The sequence below is a fragment of the Mauremys mutica genome, chromosome 4, assembly GCF_020497125.1.
Source record: "Mauremys mutica isolate MM-2020 ecotype Southern chromosome 4, ASM2049712v1, whole genome shotgun sequence".
NCBI classification, from domain to species: Eukaryota; Metazoa; Chordata; order Testudines; family Geoemydidae; genus Mauremys; species Mauremys mutica.
In genome coordinates this window covers 134,318,988-134,345,159 of record NC_059075.1, presented here as the reverse complement: position 1 = coordinate 134,345,159, position 26,172 = coordinate 134,318,988, and the positions used below count along the sequence as shown (strand labels likewise).

General features: G+C 49.7%; 1 protein-coding gene across 5 annotated transcripts in view; it reads right to left on the bottom strand.

Annotated features, from left to right (window-relative positions):
• The window catches only part of GRM4 (glutamate metabotropic receptor 4), a 266,208-nt gene that overhangs the window by 227,832 nt on the left and 12,204 nt on the right, over window positions 1–26,172 (bottom strand). The window contains exon 1 of one of the 5 annotated variants that reach the window (XM_045017086.1): window positions 1,116–1,225. The exons of the other annotated variants lie outside the window; for them this stretch is intronic. The gene's annotated coding sequence lies outside the window, so the exon portion shown is untranslated. Of the gene's footprint in view, window positions 1–1,115; window positions 1,226–26,172 lie in introns of those variants that run through there. 5 annotated transcript variants of the gene reach the window in all.

The window sequence follows — 26,172 nt, the reverse complement described above, 5'->3', positions numbered from 1 at the left end:
GGATAAGCAGCAAGCAAGCACCAGACGGCAGCGAGTGTATGTGGGGGCGAGGGGGTGCCAGCGGTTAGCAAGAACCAGAGACTGGTTTCCAGTCCCAGAGCCACGCTCCGGGGAAGGTGGTGGGGCTAATTACCAGGCAGGATTAGCCAAGCGACAAGACCCGCAGGGAGGGGGAAGACAGTCCCCAGCACTACTGGGGGCGCTGAGGATGCAAACTACTAACGATGCAAATCAGTTGAGGAAAGAGTGAAATTGAAACAGCCAAGCAGCCTCGGAAAGCACATTGAATCCGGCTCGCTTAGCAGCGGCCCGCTCACCCCGCCAGTGTCCGGATCAGGTTCAATCGTCTGCTCCTTAGTTCCTTTCATTTGCTTCCCCTGGCAAGCATCTTTCTCCACGTTGGGCTTGATTTAATCCCTGTTTAAAGTCTTTCTGCGGCACCTTAGATCGGCGCAGTCTGCCTCCCCCCTCCCTTAAAAATGTTAGCGGGGTTCAAACAATCCCTCAGTATTTATGCAGATGCCACATGAAAAGAACAAGGGGGAGAGGGACAGAACCCAGCCTGCTGCGGAAGATATATGTTGACTTAAGGTTTTACGTGCCTGTTCCTCTGCTGCATTTCTCTCTGCCCCGTGGTATTTGAGTGCTGGGCAGGAGAGGGAAGGTTCCCCCCACCCCCGTCCCCTTCCTGTTCAAACCGTTACCTGCAATCCCAATGATGCCTTGCAACCCTTTAGCAGGACTCTGGCTGTGCTGATGGCTTCATTAGCACGTCCTCCAACAAGCAAAGCCCCCAATTCAGAGGTAAACCGTCTTCCCACTCCTCCCTCCTTGTTCCACGGAAGAGTAATAAGGATAGGGTAGCTGAATGGGACCTAGGCTCCCCCAGCCGCCCGCCGCCCGCTACACACACCTCGTTAATTACAGCCCTGCAGGTCGGATGGTTTCCAGAGGGGGCATTTTTTGGTCTTGAAGAGAAGCTGATCTGTCCTCGGGATTGCTCCTTAAAAGCCACTTTTGGCTCATGGTGAGGAGCCCCGTCCGGACCTGACTGAAAACCTCACCCCACAAGAAACGCATCGACGAGGGTCGGGGGCGGGGGGAACTGAACTTACCCCTCCGCACCCAAGTTGGGCGAAATCCGAATCCTCTCGGCGCTTTCCAAGCCCCTGGCTGCCCGGAGCAGCCTCGCAAGGAGCTGTCCACGGATCCTGTGGTGCTGAAACCTCTGGCTGCCTTCCCACCTCCGCTTGCCTTTTGCCCAGCAGCTCAATCGATGGCAGTTTTCACTCGTCTCCTTCCCCTGGCACCCAGGGCAGCCCGGACAGCGGTGGCTAATTTATTTGGCTTGTTTTACGGGGGCACGGCCAGTTCCCCCCTCCTGCAATAGTAATCTCCGAGCCCTTACCCGGGGCTGCAGCGGAGATCCGGCTTCCTCCACTCCACGCCTTGGTAGCAAGGAATAATGCAGACTCGGTCCTGTTTTTGTGGGGGTGCCAATCCCCCCACACACACACAAACCCACCCTTGGACAAGCCGGTTTAGGTACACACGGCTCACCCGGAGGAGCTGCCCACTTGCATGGTGCTGAAAGAGATTCCAAAGCCAGGCGGGAAGGGGGCTCTGTTATCCACCCCAGATCTTGCTGAAATAAAACTGTATTCCAGGGGCAACGAGGCTGATCCCGCTTCCGCCAGCTCGCATCATCCAGTTGCTTTATTAATTTAAAAGAAGCCCTTTAAATTTGACGCATAAGGCGGCGGAACTGCCGCTGGGGAGGGGGAGAGAAAAGGGAGCTGCTGGCTGGCGTCGGGGGAAAGGGAGAATCCTTGCTGTCCGTCAGTGCTTGATTTAAAACCTCAAAGGTCCTCCAGAAAGAACGAGAGAGATCAGCTGCGAGGGAACGGTCCATGCACCCCCCCCCCCAGCACTGCAAAGAGAGAGAGAGAGAGATGTAGGAGATGAGCCAGAGGAAGGGAGCTGCAGTCACGCTAAACTAAATTCAGTCGGATAACATCTGCTCAGCAGCATGCACAGCAGCCAGCGAGAGCGAGCCAGCCTTGGAAGTTTTGCATTGGGAGCTGCGGTGAAGCCCCAGGCTCTGATTTTGGCCAGCCTTTTAAAGCACTAGTACACCTTGGCGGTGGGGGGGGGGGAAGGAGACTCAGAGGATCGTGTGTGCAAATGCACTTCACATCCATCCTACACCCATCCATAAAGGCCGACGCACACGCCCTACACTCACAAACCCTGACACATCTCACACCCAGCACACCCTCGGCATCTCTGCAAACCCACACACCCGAAAGTGAAGGCAGGGATTCCATCAGAAAACCTCATTCCCCTCCCTCACCCCTCCCACACACACCACTCGAGCCCCTTTTTAAGTAGGGCTGTAAAAACAACGCACCCCTCCAAGCCAGGTCTAAAACTTTAGGCTAGTTGGCCCTGCTAAGACTCCCTGTTTAGAACTAAACCCACAATTCTCTAAGCTCTAGGAAGGATGGGATTGACAGACAGCCTCGTGGCTTATCATTTCTAGTGCATCTTTTCACTCCTTTAATACAAGAAACGTCTGGTTAAAATAAAGACATATTGCTGTCCCTAAGGAGGTTGGGTATCTAGCAGTATGTGTTTGATAGACAGATCTAGACAGATCATTTAAGCAGCAGCAAGTGCCTGTGAGCAACAACTAATTTTCCGTGAGTATTTTTACAGTAAGTATGACAGTGGTTACAACGCTCAGACTTCTTGGGGTCTAGTCATGGCTCTGCCGCGGTTCAAAATGAAGAGTGTTGAGAAAGTCCCTTCCCCTTGCCTCAGTTTCCCCACCTGTAAAATGGGGATAATGGTCTCGCCTACCGCTCAGGAGTGTGGCCAAATTTAAGCAATCGCTCTTTACAGAGAGCGCTTTGAGATCCTCAACTGAAAGGCGTTATAGGAGGACAACATATTTGGATGGACACTCTTTGAAGCAAGGACTGTCTCTTAGTAGGTATATGTAGAGGGGCTAGCACAATGGGGTTCTGATCTCTGCGCCTGGGTCCGAGTCCCCCAGGCACTCCAGCAGTACAAATAATAAATATTTTGCTTCCTGCACATGGTCAGCATAGCACGTGGATTGTATAATGTCTTGTTTTGCTATAAACCAACTCATTGGCAGACTCTAGTGGCTCTGAAGAAGTCATTGCGGTCTATCAATTCATTAATCCAGAGGTAGGGAGGAAGAGCCCCCTAGTAATAACCATTGACACAGCAACTGCTTTAATCCATCATGGTAATGACTGATAGCTAATCGGTCATGAGAGCTCTTCTGAAATGTGCCTTTCACTCCATAGTATGGTGCTAGCAGACCACTGAAAGCTATAACTGGAGTGTGTAGCAAACCATCTCTTTAAGCCACCTAAAGCAAAAGGAGTTAAGAACACAATAGAAACCATGGACTAGATCCTCAGCTAGTGTGACTGCACCGTTGCCAGCCGTTTATCCCCGCGAGCAGCTGGCCCTGCATTGGGAGTCGCTAATTTGGCTTCCCTGCCTCACCTTTAAAAAGAGTGAAATTAAATACAAACCAACTCTTAAAATAAAGGTTTAGAGCAGGGGTCGGCAACCTTTGGCACGTGGCTCACCAGGGTAAGCACCCTGGCGGGCCAGGCCAGTTTGTTTACCTGCTGCGTCTGCAGGTTTGGCCAATCAGGGCTCCCATTGGCCGTGGTTCGCTGCTCCAGGCCAATGGGGGCTGCGGGAAGCAGTGCAGGCCGAGGGATATGCTGGCTGTGGCTTCCTGCCACCCCCATTGGCCTGGAGTGGTGAACCGCGGCCAGTGGGAGCTGCCCTCAGCCGAACCTGCGGTCGCGGCAGGTAAACAAACTGTCCCAGTCTGCCAGGATGCTTACCCTGGCGAGCCGCATGCCAAAGGTTGCCAGTCCCTGGTTTAGAGCTTGGTTTTCACCTACAAAGGTAATTAGGACTTTCTGAAATGTGCTTCTCAGGCCTGCTTGAAATAATGTAAGTGTATCTAGGTGTACAGCAGGGAGCTTGAGCACATACCAAGGTAGCTTATGCCCCAGTGCAGGGTTAAGTAAGATCCTTAATAAATAATACCACCACCACCAAGCTCTTATATAACCACTTTTCATCTATAGATCTCAAAATGTTTTACAAAGGAGGTCAGTATCATTACCTCCATTTCACAGGTGGAGAAACTGGGGCACATCCATGTCACCATTCTGTGCCTAAGGTCACCCAGCAGCAGAACCCAGGTCTCCGGTGTCCCTGTCCAGTGCTTCATCCATTAGATATTGTTACAGAGCTGGATTTTCAAGACTACAGGGTTTGATAGGTGAATGCTCAGAGGCTGGACTTCCCAAAGAGCTCAGAGCCCTTTGAGGAACTGAAAAAAGAGACCTCAGCACCCAGAAGCTCCCAGTTATGCACCATCAGCAAGTTGGAACAGAGCCTTGCACCCAAAGCCTGTATTCTTCTGAAAAATCTGGTCAATAGCCCCTATTCCCAAGGAAACCAATGGCAACATTCTCATTGACTTGGATGACTGCAGGATCATGTTCCTAACTTCAGCCCTGCCGCTTATTTTGTTACAATGATCTCATTTATAGAAAGCTACAGTAGTTGGGAGTGTTGTTTCTGTTCTGGTTTGGAAGAGGGAGGAGCAGGCCTGAAATCAAATCAATCCCCAAAGCTTCCCAAAACATTCAACCTGTAAAGTGTGTGCAAATAAGAAGAGATTCAGACCCCTTGGGACAACTCCCATTCATTTACAGCAGCGTAAATCCAGAGTAACTCTATTGAAGGCAGTGAAGTTACTCCAAATCTACACAGGCATACCTGGATCAGAACCCAGCCCTTGGAGGGTTTTTTTGTTTGAAGAATTGAACGTCTCATGATGGAAAGTATAGTGGGCCATTTCAAAGTTATTCTGAGATGGGGGGTCAGGGGGAAAGAACCTAAAGAAGAGAATAAAATATCTCCAGGCATTTTATATAGCATATTAATTACTGCTCCCAGCAACGCCCTTGTTCACCTGGATACATCCTGCAGTCACGCTGCTCCGACACGCCTGGTCCCAGAGTACACAAGGAAAGAGGCTACAACAAGGAGCCACTCTTACTTTGTTCCTCTCAACAATGGCCAGGCTTCTACTTCTACAGATCCCATTGAATTCTAACAGCTGCAGGATCAAACCTCTCAGCCTGAGAGCTATTGGAATCTAGGGCTAACTAACCTCTCCAAAGGCAGGGAGAGTGTGGGACCACAATCCCGCCTCAAAGCCTGCACAGGACAGCTTGCACCCTGCCCCTTCTATAATGGGTGTGGAGAGGTCAGGCTCCCATAGGGCTGATGGTGAGAAATCTGGTCTGAATGGCTAGCACCCACGTCCATGCTGCCCTCTCCCACCTGCAGCAGCTTAAGGACATAATATAGCCCTTGGGGCTCGTCTGAACCCAACCACTCCCATGAGAAGACCCTCACTTGGAAATACCTGCATCAGGAGGGGCTACTTAAAACAACCATCATCCCAGTGCAAGGCATTTGCTGGGGGTCAGCAACTGACTGTGGGGATGGGGATGATCCTAGAGACACAATCAAGACATCCAGCACCCTGCACCATGGTCTTTATCGCTGTCAGTGGAGCATACCTAGAAGACAATGAAAGCCTGGGACACTGGCCAATCAGGCTGCGGGAATCGCCTCACTCATCTGAGAAGAATACAGAACACGTGCACCCAATAGCGTCTCTATTGAGAAGGGAATGTCACCATGCGAGCAGCTTAGTCGTGACTGCGAGGAACACAGAGAAGCAGCCCTCTCCTCCCCCGACCCCTACAAATCCAGAATATGGGGCCCTCTGAGACAAGCCGCAGCCAGACCTGGGTGGAATGGCAGGTTTACGGATGGACTGGGACATTAGGCAGCCCTGAGCAATGGGGCGGTTACAAAAAAGGAGCTAAGAGGCTAAGGAAAGGACAGAATAAGCTGTACTCCCCACTCTCCGATATATCCATAGGAAGCAGTGTGACAATGACCCAGTTTCTCCCCTGTTTTCTCCTTATCCCTGGGGGATTAAGATCAAGATATTCCGGCCAAGACTCCACCCACTCCCCATCCCCATTCCATGAGCCCCGCTGACTCCCGCATGCCTGGAACCAAGGTTGTGACAGCCCAAAGTAGAAGTTTTTCCTAAGAGTCCAATTCCCATAGCAAAAGCTGCCGCCAGAGCTTGCAAATCGTTCATTAATGTGGTTTTGAAGCCCCACCTGCCAAAGACAAGGGTCCTGGGCCTCCACTGCATGAAGGGACGACAGTTCTCATTTAACAACATTTGAGTGATGACTGGCCCTTCCCATCAGTTTAAATAAAGTGGCTTCTAGAAAGCACCACAGATTTTAAAGTAGATTGACAGCCCTGGAGGGCCATAATTCTCTGTAAAATGGGTATGGCCCAGACAGCCCGACTTTCCCCCATGCCAGTGACCAGATACCCTCTCCTGGAGGGGCTCTATTTTTGCATATTTATTAACATGAGCTTTTCTATAATGCTCATCATACTATCAGATCAGCTCACAAGCAAGCATGGCTTAACCTCACGTCAACCCTACCAGGCAGGGAAGGAGGAGCTATTCTAAAGGTCAGTGAGTTATTCACTGTCTGTTCCCATTCAGTCACTGGCAGCTTTCAGCCAAGATGCCAACAGGACCAGGTCTGGTGGTGGTTTTCACAACACCAACCAGGGACTGGATGGAGTCCCACCAAACTCAGCTCCCACAGGCCAGTGAACAGCCAGCGATGGCACAAGTGTCAGTTTTCCTTGGCAGCAAGTAAATTCACAACGATGAGCAACAGGCGAAAAGTCTCCATATCCCATTGCAAATTCTTTGGCTCTAGTCCCTGTGTAATAAGGACAGTTGAATAGAGGAAAACAAAAACTAAAGATCTTTGCTTTGAAAGGGGACAATGTCTTCATTACACACACACACATAAGATAAGGGCTAGATGGAAGAATCCCTGGGTAAAGACTAGATCATGTTGGTTGCTTCTGACCTTAATCTATGAATCTACTCAGCTGGTGACATTGTTCTCCTGCAGTTACGATATGGTGAAGAGTTCCTGGCTGACTGTTGGCTCTAACACTGCTCGGGGATTCAGTGGGGACAATACAAATACCCTAAATGAACGTGCCTAGATACTAGAGTGGTGGATCAATTGGTCCAGCCCCAGTCTGACACCACAGCTGAGGGGCAGCTGGAATCAGTGGAAGGAATGGAAAGCTTGGAGTCAGGAGACCTGGATTCTATTCCTGGCTGTCAACCTTGGGCCAGGTCTCAAGTGATTGGCCCAACTCCCATTCAAGTCTTTCCAGGGGGGGTTGGGTAAGGCTCTTAGTTTCTCTGTGCCTCATTCAGTCTGGGAAAACAGCACTTACATGCTTGACTCAAGTGCTTTGAGAGCTACAGATACAGCGCACACGGTAAGAGGAAAGTAATTTCATCTTTTCTTTAGTAGGCTAAAGCAAGGTAAGCCAATGTCATAGTAGAACATAACATCATGCCCACAAATAGCTATAAGGAACAATTTTCACCATGAATAGTATCAGGAAACCAACCCTATCTACTGCATGGGCAGTGGAAAACCGACTTCCTCTGAAGCATCACATACTTCCCAAGGCCAGAAGCAGATCACTGGACGTAATGTACCATTGGATACAGTGAGGCAAGTAGTTTGTTCCTGCATTTAATTCCACAGGCAGCCATGACAGAGAAAGAACCAATCCCAAAGCAAGGGATTGTGGTGGAAGCTTTACGTTTTCTCCTCTACTTTCCCACTGTGCATGTCTCGCTATCATCCTCCCTCCCACTCCAAAAATCCCAAACAGCAGATTTGATTCATTCTGCACTCAGGCCATTCTTTTCAAAAAGGGCCACTGATTCTGGCTGCTCACCTTGAATCACAGAGGTCCTAAGCTACCATCACTCCAGCTGAAGTCAGAGCTTCAAGTGCCCAGCCAAAAAAAACTCAGGCCAGAGGGGCCTCAACCCAGGGACCCAGAAACAGAGTTGCTCAGATTTATGCAACCACATTTTCCAAAGCATCCTTCTATGACACTGTCACGTCCTGATTTTCTCCAAGACTCATGGACAGCACATTCCCCTTCAAAACAGCTGTGACTTCTCCTCTTTGTGTGCACTCTGTCAGCCTGGAGTCAACCATCCTCTACATGGGTGTCACAAGCAAAATGTCAAAATACAATTAACATTTAAAAATCTGGCTCATCCCAACTCCCAGCACATGTTGTGCCATTCAGTGGTGTACCACCACCCCCCACCCTCTCCTCAGAAGCAGAGAGGCCTAAATGTGACAGTCAAGGAGGGAAGCATGTTTGACTCAGAGCACAGTGTGTCACGAGGAAGAGACAAGTTTCTACTGCAATAAAATAAAGGTATGTGTGTTTCATAAGGATTGAGTGAAGCATCGTTTGAGTGGGGATGTTTTTAAGATAATATTTTTCCTCCGCCGCAGACTGTGCTCATCTTCTGAGCTGTTTGGAGCACACTGGAAGCGTTTATCAAATAATGCAAAAATGATTGCTGAATGGGGCTGCGGAGATCTGATTCTTCAGATGGCTGATCATATTAAAAAAAAAAAAGGATAAAATACTCAAAGTGAATTCAGTCCTATCAGCAAATGGCTTGCTGTATGCAGCATGAAATACAATATTCATCATCCGCAAAGATCGATACGGCTTCATCATAGTCGAATGACAGGAATTCAAACAGATCACCAACTGCTCGCCCATCTTGGGAGGCAGGGCACTAAGCCACTGGAGAACAACCTCCCCGGTGGTGGGGTTTGGAATCCAGGGGACAGCTTGTATAAATGGGAATAGCTCCACATACCCTGCTGCTTTTCACCTGCTTGGGAGCTGTCCCTGTAGGGTCATGGCTCTGTCACCCTTCCTGGGAGTGGGAATCATTCACCCCTGTGCAAATGGCAAGCAACATGTAAACCGGAGGGACCCAAATGCTGGCCTTCTGAAATGGTTGGGAAATTCCACCAGCCAAGCAGCTCCTTACTCCATCAGTAGTCTGACTGGGTTGCAAATGGGGCTAATCCCAGAGGATGGTACCACTCCCAGCAAGCGGCAATGGCCATGAAGTGTCGCTCTTCACTGATCTCTGTATGGATGTGCACCTGCAGCCATTGCAAAGCCTCATTGATGAGGCCCAGGTGCTACTTAATCCTTCATTCCACTGAGGCTTGGCACAAGGATCCACCCACAGCGAGCGCAGTGCAGGATTAGGGCCTGTATAAATGGTATCGCTGTCACTGAAGCCTGAGATCAGCAAAGCGCAGGGAACATTGGCACCAACTCCCCCCCCCCCCCAATTTAAAAAAAAAATCGGTACGTACAAATATTATCCAGCCTCAAAGTGCCTGGCTCCCTTCCAGCCCCAAAGGTCATTTCGTCCACTGGCTCATATCATTTCAGCAAAGGTAGAGGTGCCGTCTGCAAATTTTCTTTAATAAAAGGAAAACTTGAAACCACATTGTATGGAGTGGTCTTTCCTCCTCTGTTCTGCAGAAACAGTTCAGTGATTTATGCCAAAGCCATCGCCTCATACCCCTCTTTATGGATCAGTCAAAAAAAGTCTGAAACGTTAATTAATAGAACTATAACTAGGCATAATATCCACACAATTAAAGCCATAAAGGGTCCTGGCAAGAACACACGTGCACATCTATGTAAAGTTGGGGGGGCGCATTGCTTTAAGAGCATCCCCCTTGTGAGCAAATAGAACAAAGACTAGAAGTCATCTCGCTCGAGTTGCCGCAGGATTAGACAGAGGAACGAGGCGTTTTTGTTGTTCAGTTCAAGGCTCCTGTTCTGTGCCAGTGACTCAGTGGAAGTCAAAGGGCCAATTTCTAAAAGGGGGGAAAAAGAAGTGAAGACAAAAAGATAAAAACAATGCCATTTTTGTTCAGCGGTTTATTAGAGAAGAGCGCGCTAGAGCCTCAGCTGGAGCAAAGCAGGGAAGCTACATCAAACGAAGAGATGGGCCCATTAAAACAAAAACAAAAAAAGGGCTTTGCTAAAACTCTTGGGTCAGACACAGCTCAGTCTCATGTCGCAGCTCTGTCAGCTTCAACACAGTTACTCCGGTTGATGTCTAAAGGGCCAGATATTCAGCCCATGTAAATCAGCATCACTCCATTTGAGCCCATGGGCCCAATCCCCAACCGGTGTAAACCAGCGTTGGTCAATGGAGTCAACAGAGCTACAAAGAAATACTCCAGCCGAACATCTGGCCCAGCACTTTGAAATCAAATGAGCCGCTTGCAAAATCCAGCATTTCTATGTTTTGCAATGAAAGCCTAGATCTAAGTTACCAAGGGTTGTGGGGGTGGAGTGGCAGGGAGTGAGAACAGATTTGCCAAAACATTAAATATATATAAAAATATAAACAGGCAAAAAAAAAATCAGTCTCTGATTTCTTTCTGCAAGAAAAAAAAAACTCCTACACACAAACAGCACATGAATGTGGGTAATAGATATGGATATTTCAGTGAATAAGACAGCTTTCTTATTGGATCAACAGTCACCCATCTAGGCCATGCTTCCCCAGAACAGAAAGAACAACATGATGCTGCATGTCAGACCATTTTTGGATAGACAGAGATTTAAAAAAAACCTCGTATGTGCCTCATGACTCAACTAGATCTCTATAGAAAGTCTTGCATTTTAAGCATCCGGGCTCATGTGGAGGAATCAGTAATGAAAAGAGGGATGTCTGTTCTCTGTCTGACACCTCCTCCTCTGGAGTCAGTGATAATCACTGAAGAAAGCAGTGTCAACTATCTGCCAGGTTTCCAGGGACTGCCGTGCAGAATGCTCTCGGGAGACCTTCTCCCCCACACCCGCATTACTTTGCGAAGGCTGGGATGCTACCCAGACTCTTTGGCGCGTGCAGAGCAGGGAATTCTTTTGTGGACTGAGGCGCCGCCTAGTGCTCGGATGCAGTCTGCGTGGCTGGCGGGATTATTTAAATTTGCATCCCGGCTGCAGCAGGGCCAGTCTGAGAGCTTCCCTGCGCAGACGCCTGCTGAAATCCACAACTGCTGGGCTCAGGCAAAAAAGTTTTCTCCCATCAGACGAAAAGTGCATGGAAGCGGTGAAAAAAGAATGAGAATAGACTACAAATGCAACAGCATCTGTGCATGGAATGATACAACATCCCTACCCAGAATCATGCACTCACATTACACACAGATAGGGGTGTGTACACACACACACACCCCTATAGATGTTTGCACACCCACACAACCTGTGCGCTGTAGAAGAGAAGCCTGGTCTATGACAAGGGGCCTAGATGTTACATTAATGCAAATAATAAATAACAACTTGTGGGCAAGTTCACAAATACACCTGATCATCGTAAAGCCTTATTGGAAGAGTCCCCTAGAGCAGGGGTCCCCAACCTTTTCAGGACCAGGGACCGGTCGGGAGCGCTCGTCCCGCGGCTCAGCTGGACCGCCCGCAGGCATGACTGCGGAGGGAGCGCTCGTCCCGCGGCTCGGGTAGACCTCCCGCAGGCACGCCTGCGGGAGGTCCACTGGGTCGGTTCGCGGCCCAGTTTCTAAGAGGCTGCGGACCGGTACCGGGCCGCGGACCGGGGGTTGGGGACCCCTGCCCTAGAGCCTCTGTTTCAGGATGTTCTGGACAGTAGAGGGAAGGAAAGAGAATTTGCTTCAGTTTCTGTCTTTAAGGGTTGTCCTCGAATGAAGAAGTGATCGTCCATGATCAGGGAGCTGGCGTAACGAGTACCCTCCTGCAACTGGGGCTTGAGACTTAAATGACTCAAGCAGTTGGGTGTTAAACCTTCCCCTTGCCAGACTCTCCCACTGGCAGGAATTGCTCTGGCTGACATTCAGCTTAAAATTTTCCCTTTGGTCATTGTCATCCTCTAAAACACATACCGCTTTGCCACATTATGGGAAAAAAGAATGGGGAATCTGTTCTGGAGTTCGCTGCACCTTCACGCTCTGTTTGAGCTGCTTTGCGAACCTAAGGCAGAATAAAGCAACGGGTTTCTTCTCTTCAGCAACACTTCCACCTAAAGGCGGAACTGCCGTAAAGAGAAGCAAACTGGGCTTGCACATTCCTCGGCTAAAACCAACCTCTGAGACTCATCCCAGAGAGGCACATCAGACGTCTTCACTTCTGCCCGCACCATTGTCATAGACCTAGTCCCAGAAACACCTGTCATTGAAGGATGGAGCTGAGGCCAATCAGACTCAGTGCACTAGTGGATCTAGGATCAGAGCAAGAAAGATACCAGGAGTATTGGGTGGGAGTTTTGAGTGTTCCCCATATACAGGACTGGGACTTTTCTGGCACGTTGCTAGGTAGTGGTGAGCCCAACAACAGGGAACAATGCCTAGTTAAATCGTATAGCCAGCTTTCAACTAGCAAACTCATGCATTCAGCCAACACACATTGCGTGGACACCATGTAACAATCTTTATAAGAGTTCAGCATTCTCAGTTCAGCATTTATCACCTGTGCAATCTATAACATGTCGGAGATGCCGGTATTAAAGAACCGGCGTAGCTGCTTCTCGCAATCATTTCAGAAAGGTGACTAATAAGTCATCTTATTAAGGGTCTCTTGGTTTGAAGTGCAACCAAACGGTGCGTGGGGAGAGAGAGAGGAAATAAAAAGCTACAAAAAAAAAAAAGAGTTTGGTTTCTGAAGCTTGAGCAAATAGAATGACAGCCTTTAAATACCCGGCACCAAAGCCCAGAGACACCACTTCCCATGATTTTCAAATGCTTAGAGCTGACGATATGAACACACACACACACACACACACCCCACAGCAATGCCAAACACTCAGTCAGGAGCTTAGAACACTCACCATAATTCCCTAGGAGTTCAGCGAGTCAGACCGGAAACGCAGACCGGAAATGCCTCTCCAATCTAGGATTAGTCCCTACACCAAGAGCCTGACTCTCACTTACCCCATTCCCGCACCTGGGCCAGGCACCCAGAGGAAGAGGCAAAGTTGGCTTTTTCAGGCACCTTTGCACTCCTCGTGTTCTGGCCCTGCCCACCACCATCACCCCCACCCCCACTACGAGCAGCCTCTAAACCCATGTGCCATGAGATGCAGAGAGTTGCAACACTGGCTGGCTTTCTTTCTATGCCCCCAATCCAGGAGGAGGCAGAATTACCTCCTTTATGCCAGCTGGGGAGGATTCTCAAGGGCCCTTTTCACCCACTTTAAGGCCTTTTGTGTGGCCAGAGAGGCATAAGAGGGAACCTTAGATGAACTGACAACCAGCCCCTAGAGAGACAGTGAGTGAGGCAATACCTTCAGAAATTGGTCCAATAGAAGATATCACCTCACCCACCTGGCGCCTCTGATATCCCGGGACCAACATGGCTACAGCACCACTGCCATCAGCCCCTACCTATTTTAATGCTTTTACCAGGCCACTTTTAAACATTCCAAGCCATGGGGTTGCTACCATGTTCCTTGGGGAGATCATCCCAACCTTACAGCGGCCAGATATCACTCATGGACACCTCGATACAGCTCACCAGTAGAGGCTTTCCCTGATATTCCACTTATGTTTTCCTTTGCTTAATTGCAACTTATTCTTCCTCGATTTACCCACTTGTTCCACCCTGCCTACCCAACCCATCAGCCAAATTCCTAGTATCCCAGTTAGAGAGGAACAGGAAGTCACATCCTCAAGAGTTAGGAAAATATGCTGAAATTTCATTCTCACATCAGGACAAAACATCAAATCTCAAAAAAATCTGTGAACCAAGAAACCCAAAAACAATTTGGATTGGGTCAAGCAAAACATTTCAAGATGCTGAATCTCTGCTTAGGAACTTTATTTACTTTAAAAAAAATTAATATAGCTGAACTAAAATCTCAAACCCCCCAAAATCACTTCAAATCGAAATATTAACCTTTTCATTTTCAAAATATGAACACTGGACATTTCAAAATGGTTTCAAGTCAGATTTGTCTAAACCGACCCGTTTTCACCAACTGTTTCAGTTTTGACAAATCCACGTTTTCTGGTGGAAAAAGCGTTCCCTTAGAAAGTTCCCAACCTACTCTACCTGGTACCCAACCTGGTATTATTTGGACTGTAGGCTCTTTGGGGGCAGGGCCATCTTTTGTTCTTTGTCTGTACGGCTCTGAGCACAATGGGCCCTGGGTCCATGACTAGGGTTCCCAATCACTGCTGCAATTAATAAAGAACATCTAAGTGCATTATACACCTCTACACCGATATAACGCGACCTGATACAACACAAATTCGGATATAACGCGGTAAAGCAGTGCTCCGGGGGGGGCTGCGCACTCCGGTGGATCAAAGCAAGTTCGATATAATGCGCTTTCACCTATAACGCGGTAAGATTTTTTGGCTCCCAAAGACAGTGTTATATGGGGTAGAGGTGTCTCACCTCTGTATCAATATGTTCAAAAGCCTCTTCCTCCACATTAACTTTTTTTGCTACAACAATAGAACCTCAGAGTTACAAACTCCTCAGGAATGGAGGTTGTTAGTTACTCTGAAATGTTTAACTCTGAACAAAACGTTCTGGTTGTTCTTTCAAAAGTTTAGAAATGAACATTGACTTAGTACAGCTTTGAAACTTTACTATGCAGAAGAAAACTGCTTCTTTTAACCATCTTAATTTAAATGAAACAAGCACAGTTTCCTTACCTTGTCAAGTCTTCTTTAAAACTCTCTTTATATTTTTCATAGTTTAACACAGTACTGTACTGTATTTGCTTTTTTAAAAATTTTTAATCTCTGCAGCTGCCTGATTGTGTACTTCTTGCTCCAAATGAGGTGTGTGGTTGACCGGTCAGTTCGTAATTCCAGTGTTTGTAACTCTAAGGTCCTACTGTAGTCTTTATGTCACTAAATTTGTCACAGGAATTGGTTATTAAAAGGCCTTTTTTTCCTCTGGAGGGAAGATTCTTACATGGTTCAAAACCAGTGACGTGGTTTGAAAGAAAGAGGCTATTTTGGGTAAGCGACTACTCCATTTTTTTAGTCTAAACAACAAAGAAACAAGAAAAGCTGAGACACAGTGTTAATTCTGAAATACCTCCCATTGTGCACTCTTAGCACATTTTTCGATAGGGCTCAGGAGAACGTGTGGCCTAGTTCTGAAATTAGACACCAAAGGCAGAGAATTCATTGAACCCGTTCTATTAAAAAACCCAGCTCTGCCCATGGTCCGTACCTGGTAAGCCATTCGTGAATCCTGTGTAAGTTGTACATTTAGGGGTCCGAGGACGTTTAAGAATAGTGAGGGGCCAGCCAGGGGCGGCTCTAGCAATTTCGCCGCCCCAAGCACGGCGGCACGCCATGGGGGGCGCTCTGGCGGTCGCCGGTCCCGCGGCTCCTGTGAACCTCCTGCAGACGTGCCTGCGGAGGGTCCACCCGAGCCGCGGGACCAGCGGACCCTCCGCAGGCACGTCTGCAGGAGGTCCACCAGAGCCGCCTGCCACCCTCCAGGCCACCGTCAGAGCACCCCCCGTGGCATGCCGCCCCAAGTGCGTGCTTGGCGCGCTGGGGTCTGGAGCCGGCCTGGGGCCAGCCCCCAAGCTTTAAGAAGCCAGTTCATCTCCACCAATGCCCTTTATGCTGATTCTCACCCACTGAGGATCTGGTCTGAGACTTTTCTGGTCTCTTCAGTGAAAAAAAAACAAACACCATCCGTTAGCCAGCAAAGGGGGCCAGTTCCTGCTCTTAGCAGAAAGGTCAAATAGCCAGAGATGCGATCCATGGTGCTCAACGAACTTCTGGAAGGTGATCCAGTGATGGGTGCAGGATAAGAACTTGCATAGGGCTCAACCCTGCAAGGTGCAGAATACTCTGCCCCGATCCAGCAAAGTGGGTGGATTCTTGCAGGATCAAGACCTAAAACTGGAAGGATTGTGTGGGCCATGGAGACTCATCCAAAGCGTTCGCATTGAGGCACATCAGCAGGGAACTGTGCAGGGCAGGTTGTCCTGCTGGCACCTAGGTTGTCTCAGTTCTGTGAGCGAATAGTTCTCAGTCTCCAGGGCTGTCAGTCCAGCAGCTTTCCCCAGCACTAAGTGCGTGTCAATTACTAGGGCTATGGAGTGTTTGGACAGTCAGCAGGGAATGCACAGCCAAGGGTGCAGGTCACCTGACTGCAGATCACCTGGCTGCAGAACAGATCCATCCTTAAATCACGCCTTTTGGGGTGTTGGGGACCTGAAGGAGGCGGGTGAGCTAAGGGTGCCATCCCTGCTTCTGAGCTGCTTGGCCCTTGTCTGGCAGCATCTCTCTGTACCAAATATATTTCTATATCTACAGGATTTTGCTGGGAAATCTTAACACACTCCCCAAGCCACCAGCACATCACCTCCGCCTCATGATGAGACAGAACTGCTGAGGATGCAAGGGAGAACCGGCACTGGATCTCTGAGGATCATCCTGAAATAGACTCTGGGGTGAAGTCTTGATAGGAAGAAAAGAGCCCCGTGTGGATTTTTGTTCCCAACTGGAGCAGTCTCCCCTCCTCTTTGCAAATGGTCAGACAGAGACAAGTCAAGTCACTGACTGAAGGACAAGCAGACACCAAATTGTTAGGCAGACACAGCGAAATCCATGAGTTAGCAGGCAAAACCCTCTGCAGTAGATTGAGGAAGCCAGAGAGTGAAATTCACCCCCAGCAGAAAGGCCACGCAAGCAGCATCTGGCCCTTAGATTGCAAGCTCCTTGGGGGTGTGGAATCTTCACATCCCAAGCATGCATACAGCACCTTGCACCATGAGGCCCGGATCCCTGATTAAAGCCTCTGGGTGCTACAACACTGCAAAGGCCCATGTGCCACTTAAGATAGGACTTGGGTGGATTTCACCCATAAAATGCACAATGAATGAGGCTCTCATGAACTGGTGAAACCCAGCAGCTGACCCATTTCAGAGAGAGACCAGTCCCTCTTTCCCTCCAAACCCTACGTACAAAGCTAGAGGAGAGGAATCTTTGGTGATTTCTGCATTACACTAGATAGGGAAGAGTACGATCATTTTGTATACGTCTCTCAACCAGCAAAGGTGGATAGAGGAACCTCATATGGAATTTGCGGGAAGGGGGGATTCTATTAGCGCTTGTCATGGTCTCTTTACAACACTAACGAACTGAGGCCGTGGGATCAGAGGAGATGATGTTAAAACTTATGCATATTAACTTCACAATGACAGAGAGCTAGAGGAAGGCAAGCATCTCTCCATAGCCTCGCGCTTGGCAGGAAAGCACCCACTCAGCAATTAGAACAATGCCCAACTTTGCTGCGGATTACTTGGTCACATTCAAACGAGGGCAGATGGGCCTCAGCCCAGAGCCATGCAGGAGGCTTTGCAAATACTTTAGAAGGGCCGTGAGCCCATTTACACAGGCTGGGGGCGGGGGTCCTATCACCCCCTTGCTCACCAAGGACATCTGTGCTGGCATCAGCTATGTGATTGACAGCCCTGGGGAGTGCAGTTGTCTATGCTTCCCCCACACTTCCCTGCCAACATGCCTCAGCTCTGACAGTGGGACTCCGTCCAAGACAGAGGGGTTCAGTCTGTGTCCCATTCAGTCTTCTACTGAGAGGGCCAGCCACTGGGACCAAGAGCAATGGGGACCCTCGCCACCAAGGCCTGGAGTGACACACGCACACCCAGCAGTAACAGCTTCCCATGACTCCTGAGCTGGGATCTGAACCACTGACCTAGAAATGAACAGCTCAGCGGACAGTGACTGAACCCTGGGGCTAACCAGACCCCTCTGCCATTGGCTTAAAAAGGGAGCACTCACCCCGAGTCACCTTACGTCCACGGCAGTGACACATCCTCCATTACAGACCCCCATGATACACGCACTTCAGAGGCACAAGCGTGGGGGTGAAAGGTCATCAGACAATGCCTAGAAGCCAGCAGTTACTTGCATCTCAGCAACTACGTGGAGACCAGGACCCCATTGTGCTATGCAGGTTCATAGCAAGCGACTCGAAGAGCTTGCAATACGGACGCACCAGACGAGGAAGCCTTCGGATCCCCATGTCACAGGTGAGGAGCTGAGTCTCAGGGAATCTAAGTGGCTCACCCCAGGTCACGCAGGAAACTGAATTTAAAGAAAACGAAATAAGCCAACGCTGAGTTTAGGAACATCTCTGTTCTTCTCTCCCTTTGGCTGGGATCTGGAGCAGCAGCCATGCTGTTACAGTAATAACATGAAGCCAATGAGCATCAATCCCTGGAGGGATTCCTTCCAGTGCCCCAGTGACAGAGCTGGCTAATAAGCACAGAACGTTGGCCAGGCGAATATCATTAGAGCTGCCACTTGTTTTAGGCTAAATATTGTGCAAAGCAAAACCCATTTTCATCTCAATTTAAAAGCAGGCCCAGGGCGATGACTGGGGGTGTTTTTATTCCCTGTCTATTTTTTTAAAAAGTCATCTCATGGACATGGCTGCAGAAGCCCCAAGTGGGAGCTTACAACTCACGCCTGATGCTTTAAAAGGGTTTCCATGCAACATGCACCGCACAGCCCAGCACCTGCAGAATGGTAGGGGGCTTGACACATGCATTAAAGTGACACTTCTGTACCCAGGGGCGAAATTCACTAGTCCATGAGAATTACACCAGAGATTAATCTGGCCCATAAGATTTCATCCACCCCTGGAGTCTAATATACCTTCCAGGGCTAATGCAAGTGGGTGCAACTCCATTGTTCTTCCTTACACCAGGCCTGAGTTTAGCCCAGTCTCCACAGCCATTCCTGGTCTTGCAGCTTACCACGAAAGCTGTGCATAGAAACAAATCTGTTTTACAGCCTGAATTCTGGCCTGCCAGAACATTAGTCTCTGTGGGTTGCATTTATGCATCTGAGATGCAGAGCAACAAGGGGACCATTGGGGACCCCACTCTAAGACATAATGTGTATCGAGTCATTACTGGAGTGGTACAGCGATCACGGTTGTTAGTGTGGCTCAGACCTAGCTCCTTCAGCACCCAAAGTATCAGCTGGCACCAGATCCGCTAAAAACTCCTTCAGATACCTAAAAAGGAACAGGCTTTTGTACCCGCAGGGGGCAGCCATTGTGGGGTGACCTGACTACACAGAACAAGCAATGACAGTGCACACGAAACACATCCCAGGCATCCCCTCTATGTTGACTTTTCACTGGGAAATGTGTTTCCAGCACACCTGGCCCAGTAGGTATCATTTAAAGTTTTTCCCTCAGCAGTAAGAGGAAGGATGGGGACTGGGACTCAGGAGAATTGGATTCCATTCCGGGCTGCGCCACAGATTGACCTTGGCCAAGTCACGTCATCATGCCATGCCTCAGTTTCCCCATCTGTAAAATGGGGCTAATGGTAATCCTTTTGTCCATTCAGACTGTAAACTCTTCAAGGCATGGACTCACGTCTGAATAGTGCCTAGCAGATTCGAGCAAATATGGGAGCCCCAGGCACATAAACTGTCATATATCATAAAATAATCAGCAGGGCAATGAATTATCTTGGGTGGAGTGGAAGCTGGAGGCCTGGAAGATCCATGAGAGGAAAGCAGCATCTTCATCTGGATTTCTCCTGTGTGTGCTGCCCTGAAACTCTGCCTACTATTCTGCACAGTGTTCGGTCTCTTTTTAAGGAAAAAAAAAAGGGGGGGGCAAAGAAGCTTCCCTTCATCCCACTGACGTGCAATATTCCAGAAAAGCGCTCGTGTCCTCAAACTCTGGCTCGGAAGATTTCCAGAGAGAGAACAGACACATCGTTAGGGTTTCCATTTGATGTGTGGGGGCTGTTTCCACCCGCAGCAATCATTCCGTAGCAGTAAAAAAATAAATAAAGAAAGCAGCAGCAGCATTTGGTAGTAAAATTAACTGTGACGGCCAGACAGCACACGCTCCCTCTGCTCCTGACAGGATGATTAGAGGAAAATCTTTACACATTAGCCAAAGCAAAAGCTATGGGGGGAGGAGAGGGGGATTAATCCACTCAGACTGCTGCACCTGGCCAGTCTGGTTTACAGAAAAAGTAGGTGTAGGGGGTAGGCTATTAGCCACAAACTCAGGAGGCCTGTGTTCAATCCCCTGCTTTGTCAGACTCTGTGCATGCCCTCAGGCAAGTCACTTTGGCCTGGTCGGGTGGGGTGCGGAGTGTGCATTTAAACTCATATTCATTGAAACATGGTAGCCACCATGAGGTAAAAATCCTAGCAAAGCCCAGGTAGTGTGTACTTTTCACATGAGTTAGCAGGTTGAGGGACAGGTATGGGACGTAGGCTCCCCCCTTGATCTTTAATGGGACCTGCTAACCTGTGTGACAGCTACAGCCTGCCTTGTCTTCACTAGATTTTTACCTCACATGAGCCAACCCAAGGTCAGAACCCAGCTCTTTTCCTAGTGAGCATGCACTCGGTCCCTGTGTACAGATAGGAGCTGAGCCAGTGGGGACAACAGCGCTGCCCTGCCTCAGAGGGTGGTGCAAAGATAAATGAAGGTGCTCAGATACCATGGTGATGAGGGCCACAAAAAGTCCTGGGTTTACTCTGCAGCAAGGGAGATTTAGGTTAGATGAGAGGGGGAAAAGCTAACTAGAAAGGTAGCTAAGTTCTGGAACAAGCTGAAATCCCTGTTACCAGAGGTTTTTAAGAACAGGTTAGACAAACGCCTGTCAGGGATGGTCTGGGTGTATTAGATCCTACCTCAGCACAGGAGGCTGGATTTGATGCCCTCTTGAGGTCCCTTACAGGCCTACATTTCTACAGTGCTTTTTATATTCAACAGGTTATGACACTATGGACTACTCTTCCTCAGGCCTCTGCGAGGAAACGGGCTCGTTCAGCATTCTGTCCACTAGCTGGTGGAGGCAACACATGAGAGAAGCTCTGCTTTGGCATCAAAGGGCCTGCATTCGAGTCCTCCTGACAATGTTATACACTTGAGGGTGGGAGTAACTGCCTATGGTGACTAGTTACCTGAACGCTGCTGCAAGATGCATGGAAAATACCTGAGGACACTGGTACTGACTATTTCAGAAGCCCCTAAAGGCCACAACAGAGACCAGGGCCCACAGGGCTAGGTGCTATCAGACAGAGTGAGATGGGCCATGAGTTTACAATTTAGCCTGCTTTTACAGGGATGGGAGACAGAGGCACAGAGACGGAAGCCTGGCCTACACTTGGAATGTAGTTCGACATAGCTGCGGCACTCAGGGGTGTGAAAAATTCACGCACCCCACAATGCTATAGCTAAGCCGACCTAACCCCGGCTATAGATGCAGGTAGGTCCACAGCAGAATGCTTCCAGTGACGTAGCAACCAGTGCTCAGGGAGCAGAGTTCTTACAGCGACAGGAGAACCCTTTCAGTCATTGCAGACTGCGTCTATGCTAAGACGTTATGGCCGCATAGCTGTGGCGCCATGGGTATAGTCCCTGTAGCATATACAACCCTTAAAACGACTCATCCCAGGTCACCCAGGGAGTCTGACAGAGCCAGGAAACAAACCCAGGTCTCTCCAGTAACAATTCCAGTTCTTCAACCACAGAACCCCCCTTCCTCTGATGCTCGCCAGTGCTCGTGAAAGGCACCAGTGATATGAGAGAGGAGACAGCCCTGGGAGCACAGTGGGAAACAGCCCAGCAGAAATAATGGCTTGTCTTCTTTTTGGAACTTTTTCATAATTCATACAACCATCTCCCGAAAGAAAAAGCCTCTCAGGCATAAAATATTCATGTCCTAATACTTTGTAATGAAACATCCTCCTCCTCGGGGCACGCCCAAACCCTCAAGGCCAGCATGGATCTTCCTTTGTTAAAGTAATTATGTTTCTTATTGATTCAGCGTTATGATGAAAAGGCTGCACTTTGGGAAGTAAGACAGCACAGCCCTTCTCTCTCGCATTCCTGAGTGCTCCAGGGCTGCCTGCCCAAAGCCTGTCTTACCCTCAGGTCTGCTAACTTTATTCTTTACTAGGGCCATGGAAACGGTCTCCAACCCCAAGCATTTGAAAAAAAACACATCAGGTCTCTCAAAAACCATGAGATTAGTTTAAAAGTCATGAGATTTTTTAAAAAAAGTATTCTGCATTTTCTCTTTGCCTTCTAGTTTCTGAGCAATCAGGGAACAAACGAGTCATGTCTCCAAGTGTCTCTCTGCAACCATGAGGGCTAGAGTTTTAGTAAATGAAAGCTGAGATTCTCCTAACATCACAAGACTCCAGAAGCTGGGGCTTTAAGATGCACACTAAACGTTGCAAGATTTGGTAATGCCATGTTAACTAATGCAGTCCCAGGTGGCCACCAGTTGTAGGGCTATTCTCTACTTCCCTTCTGAGTTCAGTTTGGAGACACACTCCCATTCCCACCTCGAACCCAGCCATTGGGGATCCCCTTCTCATGAACTGAGACAAAAAAGGGGTCTTTCACTGGTAAGTCAAGGACACCCCTCATAGCCACCCCCCCCTCCCAGCACCAGGGACAAAATCTCTCTCCCAGTCTGGACTAACCTTCCCTCTCCCTTCCCCCAATCATCCAGCCGCCCTTGTTTCACTCAGGACAGACAAGTCCTTGGGTTCTACATTCCAGCTCACCACCACCACCAAATGCTGAGACCCAAAAGGATCCCATGTTAATCTGCACCTCTCCTACTTCACTCGGAGCATCCTGGCACCAGAAGGGTTAAACACAAACATGAGGAGAGGACCAAATGCCTGGGAGGCTAAAGAAGAAGATGCTGGTTCCCTTGCCTGGTACTTGGTAGAGAGTCAGGCCACCCCCCCCCCCCGTGCAGCGCCGGCTCCCCACGGCCCCATTCCTTGCTCTCCCATCCCAGGTCTACAGCAGGTGACAGCATGTGCCGCCCACAGAGCCAGCTCCACCGTGGCTGGGTCAGAGCAGGCTCTGTGTGCCCCGGCAGGCCCCCAGGATGCAGGGCCACACACACACCAGCCAGCCAGGGTGCTGGCAGAGGGGAAGGGAGACGCCCCCGATGCTAGGAGTCCGAGCTCACCACATTCATGGGTCCAGCCGCACCTCGCGCCAGCTCAGGGCTGTTCTGTGTTTGGCCAATTCTGTCGTGGCAGAAGAAACCAGCAGCAGCTGAAAGCTCCCCAGGGACAGCCTGTCATCAGGGGAGCTCAGGAGCTGGGCAGGCAGGGGGCAGCTTCCTCACTACCCCCTCCCCATGAGCCCTCCAGGGACCTCCAGCAAGGCCTCCCAGCACCTCCCCACCCAAACAGTGCACCAGAAACCCATTCTTCAGTACCTCCATCCCACCAAACCACCAGCAGCCTCCAGCCCCACCAACAATAGGTTCCCATGAACCTCCCACTAGCCACCATAAACCCCCCACCCCATTATCCCCCCAGTAGCTGCCATGAGCTCTCCAACAGCCCCTAAGGAACACAACACCCCCCCACCCCGTGTACCAAAATCCTTCCCAATCCCTCTTCCAGATGATGAAACCCTTCGGGCCACCCCATCAGCAGCCCTCTGCCAACAAGCGGCCTTGACCCACTGAGTGATCAAGCCCTTTAACCCCTAGACATGGGCTACAGTCATCTGCCCAAGGTCTCCTCCCCATTTGAGCCCCTACCCCCCAAAAAATGCTCATCCATATCAGAGGGGCCACAATGCCCTCCTGCCGGCCCAGAGCCCCCCCATAAGCTGCATCCCTGTCATCAGCTCCATCTCCATCCTTCTCACTCCTCAGCTCTCCGTTGGGCTCCCACCCATCTTCCAAATGAGCCACTGGGTATTATTGACATGAATCCCAGGGACTGAAACGCTGCCAAGGAAACCTTCACCCATGGCAAAGGCAAAACTTCCCTCCAACCACTCCCAGCTCTGGAGGGTTGCTGTCTCACTGCTCCCCATCTGCAAGGATCCTGCATCCATCCTCATCATGTTACCAGCTGATCCCCCTCCCTGACCTGTTCCTGGCCCATCTTTCCACCAGTCCCTTGGGTTAGAGTTTCCCAAGAAGCTCAGCTCCTGTTTAAGGCACCCAGAGAAGAGGTTGGGTTTTCAGAATGGCTCTGAGCACTGGGCGCTGAGCCCTGCTGAATATCTGGCCCCAACTGTGAGGCCTGAGCACACAACAGCCTGGTCTTTGTCCTCATATGTGAGCAGTTAACAGAGCTCCCGTCTGCTGTGTCAGGGATAGAGGTGATTGTTAGGGAATGGGGAGTGTAGACAGATGGGAGGATTCAGGGGGGCAGCTGCACCCCATTCCCTCCACACAGTCCTAAATTTAATTACACAAAAAGCTACATTAAAGAACATGCAGATTGCAAAGCCAAACACTCCAAAGTCAGCAAATGCCCGAATTAAGATTGCACGTGCTTGTCTCTCTCCATCAATGTTGGTGACAGAAGACGCATTGTTCCCCCACCGCTCGCTGTTGGCAGCAGCTCCCAAACTTATCTGCAGAGCACTTGGTGATGCTGGCTATACAGGACCAGATCCTCAAGGATATTGAGGCCTCAAACGCCCTATGGGGATTTGGCACCTTGGAGGGTCTGAGCTATGGGGCTGGTTCTCTTCATTTCCAGCTGTTGGGTTGCATTCAGTGTAGCTGGGAAAACATTCAGGACTTCCCTAGGGTTGCTTTTCCATGACAGCAGGGGCTGGAGTTGCCTTCAGGGATATTCTGTGATCACTAATGGCAGGGGTGGGGCACATAAGACAATCACTATTAAAATGGGATCCTGCCCAATCTCATCTCATTTTCAGTGGTCCAAGAAAGGCTCTTGGGTTGGGTGCTGAGCACCCAGAGCTCCAGCAGATAACAGGAGCTCAGCTCCCAGCAATCAGACTAAAGGAGACTCAGAAACAGAGGCATCCAAAGCTATGGACCACTTCATTATTTGGGAGTATAATTGCTTAGGTTTTCGAAGAGGAGTCACACCTTCCACTCAAGGAAGGATGGGCTTGTGGTTAAGACAGGAGATTTGGGCTCATTTCTGAGCTCTGCCAGATACTTCTGTTGTACCTCTGTGCCAGTCACTTAGCCTGTCTGTGCCTCAATTCCCCCATCTGTAAAATGGGAACAATCCTGTATTCCTCCCACCCCTTTCAAGTCTCTTGCCATTCAGACAGACCTTTTGAGGGCAGGGCCTGTCCTTTAAACATGTCTGTGCAGCACCCAGCACCATCTCAGTTAAAGCCTCTAGGTGCTACCATAACAAATAACTGGGTGAGACTCCTCTTGCTGTGGATGGGACTAGACTGACTGCAGATCTCAGACCAATACCCATTAAGGAAGACAATCTCAAATCAATCCTGCTTTGTCTCCAAACCAAGTGGTTCAGATTCAGGGGCATTCGGATCTGGGTTTTCAGTCCATCCTATGTTGAAGAGAAGAGCCATTCGCACAGTATGGACCATGTCATGCCAGCTCCAGTTGTGAAGCTACCCCAAGGGAGAGGGCCTTCAGATCTAGAAGCAAAAGATTGAGTGAGCTGCACTGGGGCAGAACCCGGGACTCAGAGTATCATGAGAACTGGAGCGATGAACACAGTTGGGAGCTGCATCCAGCCACCCTGGCCCAAATGATTAATCCCGTCAATAGCAAGAGCGGGCACCGAGTTCTCCTCTCTTGGCATCGCTCCTGCCCACAGCATTCCACCCCAGTCACCCTTGTCTCCTCCCTGCCAGCTCTTGCTCGTCTCCATGAGGAGCAGGCAGGCTGGCTGGCTGCCAAGTAGGGTGTATCCTTAAGGAACCTCTCCTTTCTTTCCTTTTCTGGACAGAAGCCAGCACTCCCGACACCAAATACCTCCCCAGAGCAGCAGCGCAGACTGGGGCGGCATCCATGGAAGGAGCCAGGAAGGCTTTCGCAGCTTCCCTTCCCCAGCCAGGGAAAGAAAGAGGAAAAGCAGCAAGGCTGCTATTCTGGGGCTGGAAAGTGCTTCAGGGCTGGGACCATTCCCAGGAAAGAGGGGCCTAGAGCCTAGGCACAGAACAACCACACTGCCCCAATACCGGCTCCGATGGAGGGGGCACATCCATTTGTGCAGGTTAAGGGAAAGGAAAATAGACTTAATACAATAAGGGGGCTACTGTGCCTTTAAGGCATTCTGGGTGGAGCAGAGC